We start from the raw sequence: 6,708 nt of genomic DNA, 5'->3' as shown, positions 1-6,708 counted from the left end.
ACCAGTAAAGAAAAGGCTTTAAAATAACTGTTATAGATTGGTTCCTTATTGATATATCCCAGGAAATAACCAGTTGATTCACAAAAAGCAACTTTTAACAAATGTTATGAAGAGTTTGATTGTTAGTAAAGACTATGAAAGCCCTGGAAATAAAAAATAAAACTGCATTAAGTGCTTCTTTCCCTGCTTTTTTAAAAGTGTAAATCGACAACAAACCAAGCACGCTAAGAAAATATGCCATCTCCCCTTCATCTAACACTTAAACAAATAATTGGAGGTGTTGAAATGTGTTAAAAGTATTGCTGCAAAGGCTTTCCAATATAGATTTATTCGCATTTGTATTTTAGAAAGAAATCCTCCTGGGTGATAAGTGCAAACATTACAAATAAATGTGTTTAGTTCACTATTGCAATCCACTCACCCTGCCCGTTAGTTTCACCCATGGCCACAGGGAAACTGTCATTATCCTGTGGTGACAATGGTATGGCCTTAAGTGGCACTGCTTCTAACAGACCATATGCTCACTGGTTAGGAGTGTCATTGGTGCTGCTGCTCTGAGACTTTTCAAGGCACAGATGAAAGTGTCAAGAGCCTCGGCGCCGATCTCTTTTTCTTCTTTGCTTCTCTCTTCCTGTACTAGCTGTCTCTTTGTCCCTCTTTTTCATTGTCTCTCTCCCTCTCCCTATCAATCTATCTGGTCTCCCGTGCTCAGGGAGATTCTGACAGATCCATTAGAGGAACTGAGGGATTCTATTAGTAGGCAGCAGAATAGCACCGTTGTGCTGGGGAATTCGGCAGCCTCAGAAAGATGAGCGTTGAAAGAGGAGTAATGATGGGGCAGGAGGTTGAAGGGTCAAAAGAGGAAGAGAAAGAGAGGGACATGAGAGGCCATAACAGTGAAAATATATAAAGCACGGGAAGTGGGTAAAGAATAGGTGGAGAAGAAGAAGAAGTGGTGAAGATTATGAGTGGACAGGGCAGGGAGTAAGATTGGTGTTGGAGTCAGATGAGGATACAGGGTGAGAAGATAGTGTTCTGCTTCATATTTCTGTAAAACTTTCAAGATATGGGCTGACATTACTATTCCTTTACACAACAGTTTTAACAGAATCATAATGCTAACATTCTGATGCTAGGTACGTTTTATGTTCACCATGTTTACCATTTAGCGTGTTTAGGGTTAGTTTTGCATGTCAGTTTAGCCAGTATTTAGTCATCATGTACAGTGGTTCAATTTTGACCTCAGGATGGCGCTGTATTAAAAGTCTAGAGGGGGAATGTAAATGTTTGTAACAATTGTCATGGCAATCAAATCAATAGCTGTCAAAACATGACTAAAAAACTAAGATATTGCAGGTGCTTAAATAGAAGAAAAAGAAGACGAAACCTTATGTATCCCACTAGCAAATTCTGTTTTTCACTCTGGCTTATATTTTTTTAATACACACACACAGTTTTACACACTATACAAAATACAGGTTGAATAGACATGCACATGCATCTGGAAGGGTGCCAGTCTTGCCGGCACCAGGGAGCAGTTAGGGGTTTGGTGCCTTGCTCAAGGGCTCCTCAGCAATTCCAAGGAGGTGAACTGGCACCTCTCTAGCTACCAGTCCACACTCCTCTTCGGTCCCAAGGCCAAGTCCCGACAGACTGAGCCACTGCTGCCCCAGCCAGTCAAAGCATCCCTACAGTCGATAGGATTCATATCCTTTGGACCAGGAATATCACTTTACAATCAAATGTTATGGCCATCCAATGATTGTTTAGATATTTTAGACTTGTGATAGACCGACACGATGACATTGCCAATCCTTGAGCAAAGCACTATCCTGAGACTATTTATGTCTAACATCTAAAAGGTGATAGATAAGATGTACCTCTGTTGATGCTGTTCCTTGGCCATTATTCTATCTAAAGAGAACCATAAACAATCCTGCACACAGATCTTTAACAACCCACTGAGTTGATGCTCCTGTGTATGCAGTGTGTGTTCACATAGTTTGAATGTGAGCAGAATACTGATATCTGCTTGACCCCTGCCTCGCCTTTATCACAGCACGCTCTGTCATTGACAGGACAAATGTGCTCCTTCGCCGCAGTGATCTGTGCAATGATTGTATGACAACCCACCTGCGTGGACTTCCAACACGATGTCGATTGACCCGAATATCTTTATCTTTATATTTATCTTAATTCAGAGACTTCAGCTTTATACCTATCTAAACTGCGCTGGCAAGCAGGAGGTTGAAAGTGACAGGAGAAATAGACTTGTGTCATACAGAAAGGGAGGGAGGAGGCCAGACATAGTTGAATGTACTTAGGAAGACAATTGGAGAGAAATATTCAAAAAACTGAGAAAGTCTATTGAAACATACTAAGGTAAGGAAATGATAAGTTTTCAACAACAAAACATTATTTTTTAGTACAGGTTTTCCAAGGTTTTTATCATTGCATGTCGTACCACAAAATCATTGTATTTTCCATGGAAGAAAAATAAAATATGCTGCCAGTAACTGTTAGTCTTGTTGTAGTTTTCTACTGTATTTCTTCTTTTTGATGGCCATGTACAGTTTAAGCTTGTTTGACCTCATGTGCTAACCTGAAATAGGAAGTATAATCTTGGTAAATGTATTGCATGGTTAGCAACAGATTGACATAGCCCCTGGTTAACAGCATGAGGGCAGGTCAGCCGGAGCAGGCCTCCAGGCTGTAGCAGATGGTGAACGACGGAGAGAACATACTATTGGGAAGGAGGGAAGTCAGGATCAAGGAAAAGAAAAGTGAAGATGGCGGACAGAAATAGGACAAACATAAGAGAAGGGAATGAGAAAAGGATCCGGTGGTTGAACAACGTGAGGTAACAAGAATGTTTATGTCAAGGTCAGGGGTCATCTCAGCTCGAAAAGCAGTGAGTCTGGAGGTTACACTCGATTGCCAAAGCAATCATCTTCACTTGAAGGAGAGCCAGACAAAGTCATATATCACGCCATGATGTGTTTCGTTGCATACTTGAATGAATGTGTGATTTTGGCTTCGTGTACACAGGGGAGTGTAAATCTGATTATTTGCATGCACTGGTGCTCACCTTCATCCCTGCATCTGTATTTGTGCACATTGTCTCCCTCCACCCATCATGTGTTTCTGTACCTGAGTTAATGACTGAAAAGCTGCAACCCAGTTTTGTCTGGGCAGCGTCACCTGACAGGCCGATGAAGCGGCGCGATATTGTTTGATGAGATATTGTTCCAACCTGAGCAGAGGGCTTGACGGGCTGTTTATATAAACTCTCATCAGTAGCTGCTGGTTTTGCACGCCAACAAATTCTCTTCTGCTCTCTGATTCCCCGCCGGGACGCCAGCTGTTCCCGCATCTTACCCCCTTCTCCTTCCTCGACATTCGTTTTTTATATTCTTTGTCGGCAGATCTGTGTGTTTGTGTGTGTGGGCGGTTTGAAGTTGTGTGTTCATCCATGTTTTTAATGTCTTTGTCCTGGTACACGCAGTGCCTCTCCTGCCTGCCTCTGTGTATCCACTCACTGCTTTGGTTCCATTTTTTATCCTGCTCCTCATTTAAATGTTAAACCGCCTCCTGGTGGGAACCATTTGTCATTGGGAGGCATGAATATATTATCAAAGCCCCAGTTGTCTGAAACACCGCAACGCACATACTCACACACAAGATCTGCAGTGTCTGCTGCCACTGAACTTCCAATAAAACTTTAAAGTTATGCAAAACATAATTAGGCAGGGTTTGCTTTGAACACGTGGACATACAGAGGAAAGACCTTCATTTAGTCCTGACAGTTTGTGCGTGTGTGTGTCTGTATCACACTGAAACAACCTCGACACAGTCGTAGAGAGCTTTGTTAATTACAGGAATGTTAAGTATTGCACACACTCAGACTGAGCCGTTTGATAAGTCTCAGCATTCATCACATGCCCTCTTGTTCAAATCAAAAGCAAAAGGCAATAGGAGAGAGGTTATTCTGAATCATAATGGGTCAGAGAGAAGAATGGCCAGATGGATGCAAAGTTAAACAAAACTGTGTGTTTGCAGCATGTGTCTATCCGCCCATCTCTATGTTATATCTATCTATCTCAAGGTCTGCATAATAGGTTGATAATTTATCCTCTTAAAGGAAAGAATAAGACTGACAGTGGTAGCCGCATGTCAGTAGCTGAGACCCCCCCATGTGAGTGTGCAGGCAGGCATACCTTTCTGTGCCTCTACATGTGTCCATCTTTGTGTACAATGTCCACCACAGCTCTGCCTCATTGCAGAACTAAGTGCTGGGAACCACTGTGCCGCTTATTGACATAATGGGCTGAGTAGTTTTCCTGTTTCAGGCCATCCAAGATACAATGGCTTTACTGCTAAGTGTCTGTCATGTCAGAAGCACACAGCGAGGAAGCCTGGCAGGCTAAATGCAGATAGATAGACTCATGTTGTGTCTTTAGCCAGCTGTGATCAGGCTGCCTCAAACTAAAGCAGTGAAATAATAAAGCATGATGAGCCAGTGTGTCAGCCCAGTGGGCTGAAATCCACGGGCCAAGAATACAACAGAAAATAATCCTTATGCCTCCGAACTGACAAAAGCTGTAGCTTTAGGCATCGTGTTTTCCGGATTTGTCTTCCCATCATTTTCTCGTAAACTCGATATCTCTGAAACGCCTTGAGGGAATGTCTTTCAATGTGGTACAAACACCCACTTGGACTAAAGGATCAATTGGATGTTGGTGGTCAAAGGTCAAGGTCACCGCAACCTCACATATCTCTGTTGCTTTTTAATGTTATATCTCATAAAGGCCTTGAAATAATTATTTTCTGATTGAGCAGAAGCTACTTGTACTTTAGGATGTAGATTTGGTGGTCAAAGGTCAAGGTCACTGTGACCTGACAAAACATGTTTTTGACTACTATTACTAAGTTATTCATAGGCTTATATTGATAGATTAGATGAAGTGAAGTGATGACATTTTAGATGTAGATAGATTGTTGGCGTAGGCATGTAACTGTGATTCAATCATTCTAATTTACAATTAGAAAGATGATTGTCAGTGTTTACATACATAATAATATGTTTAATAGTCTCCAGTTCCTCCTCGATGGCCTTACAGTTTTCCAAATAATCAATTACTACAGCCAAGAGAGCATGAGCTAAAGAGCAGACTCTCTCCAATTTGATTGTTATGAACCTGCCTGAGGACCACAGATGGAAATTAGCTATTAGCTATAATCTGGCATATTGCATCTCGTTCTTTTTGCTGAGATTAATGTTTTTGTATGCATAAATAATATTTATATTCTATAAAAAAAATACAAATAGAAAAAAAAAAAATACAATTGTAAATAAGAAAATCAAACAAAAAAATCAAATAAGCTCAAAAGGTTGGGAGAAAAGTTAAAGATACAAATTACACGACAAAGGAATAAAGTGAATATATTTAGTCAGATGATTTTTTTTTCAGATAGCATTTGACCAAAATAGATTTTTCACGAATTGTGGATGTGTTTAGTATTCTAGTTCACGTCCTAAGGTCACTTTCACTCTACTCATATATCTCTCTTTTGTCAATCCCTTTATGGAGACAGCCAAAGAGGCAAGCAGGTTAACTACCTAACTGAAATGTGTTCTTGGTCAGCCTATCAATTATGACCCTGTGTAGCAGTAGTCAGGGGTGACACCATTGTGAGGGTAGGGAACCAAGGTATCTTGACCCAGGATAATGGCGATGTAATGGGATATGCTCGGGAAAGCAGGGAAGTTCACAGCTCGACGCTGTCTTGCCTTCTGTCGCCTCCCCTGTCTTGCAACACTGCCTCATTAACCCTAAATACACACTGTGTCCTTCTCACTTTAGTGCTTTTAGTACCACTTCCCCAACCTCTGTCTCCCTATTCCTGCCGTCGACTTGTAGCGCAACCTCCTGGGGGAGTCGCAACCTTGTACACACTTTTACGTCAGTGATTAAAGAATACCTTTATTCAACTTTGCCAGGAAATAAACATCTATTCTCTGCTTTTAACAGAAACAGCCTTGTTTGTGTCCTTGGAATACTGAGTTATCCAGAGATCAAAAGTTAGCCTTGCATGCTAACCATTGAAAATATTATTACCCTAACAAATAGTGCCTTGAAAGTATAGCCAGACACTGGACATACAGTATATGTTACATTTCTAAATCAAACAAAACCACTTCTTTATGCTAAGGAAAAGAAAGCTTGGTTTGGGTTTGAATTATCACGTCTGTGTTGTTGTGTGCCCAACCTCCTCACCCAGCTCTTCTCTATTGCCCCTTTCACACCAACGCGGTTCCAGGGCCGGTTCGGAGCTAGAGCCGGATAAGCACTGGTGTTTCCTGTTCACATCGCAGCGGAGCCGGCTTTAATCACAGAAGACCGGTGCTTAACAAGCACCAAAAAGATTAGATTATAATTAGGGCGAGATTAACCTGAGCTAACAGTTAAAGGCGAGTACGGCAAATACAAGTTGTAACAAGCAGTAGCGCTGAGCAAAGTGACTAGAACGCAACCACACACAAATACACACTTTATAAAGTCAGGCAACACTAACCAGACTTTGTGTGATTCTGTTTATTTGTACCTTCCTTTGACCATCCGTTCGCTGATCATTGTGGAGAGCAGGCAGACGTTTTATTTGTATTAGGCCTATGGCTGCTATCGTATGGAATCAATACATGGGCTG

The sequence above is a fragment of the Notothenia coriiceps genome, unplaced genomic scaffold (assembly GCF_000735185.1).
Source record: "Notothenia coriiceps isolate Sejong01 unplaced genomic scaffold, NC01 NC01_scaffold00008324, whole genome shotgun sequence".
Lineage (NCBI taxonomy): Eukaryota > Metazoa > Chordata > Actinopteri > Perciformes > Nototheniidae > Notothenia > Notothenia coriiceps.
Note: the sequence above shows the minus strand (reverse complement) of the source record.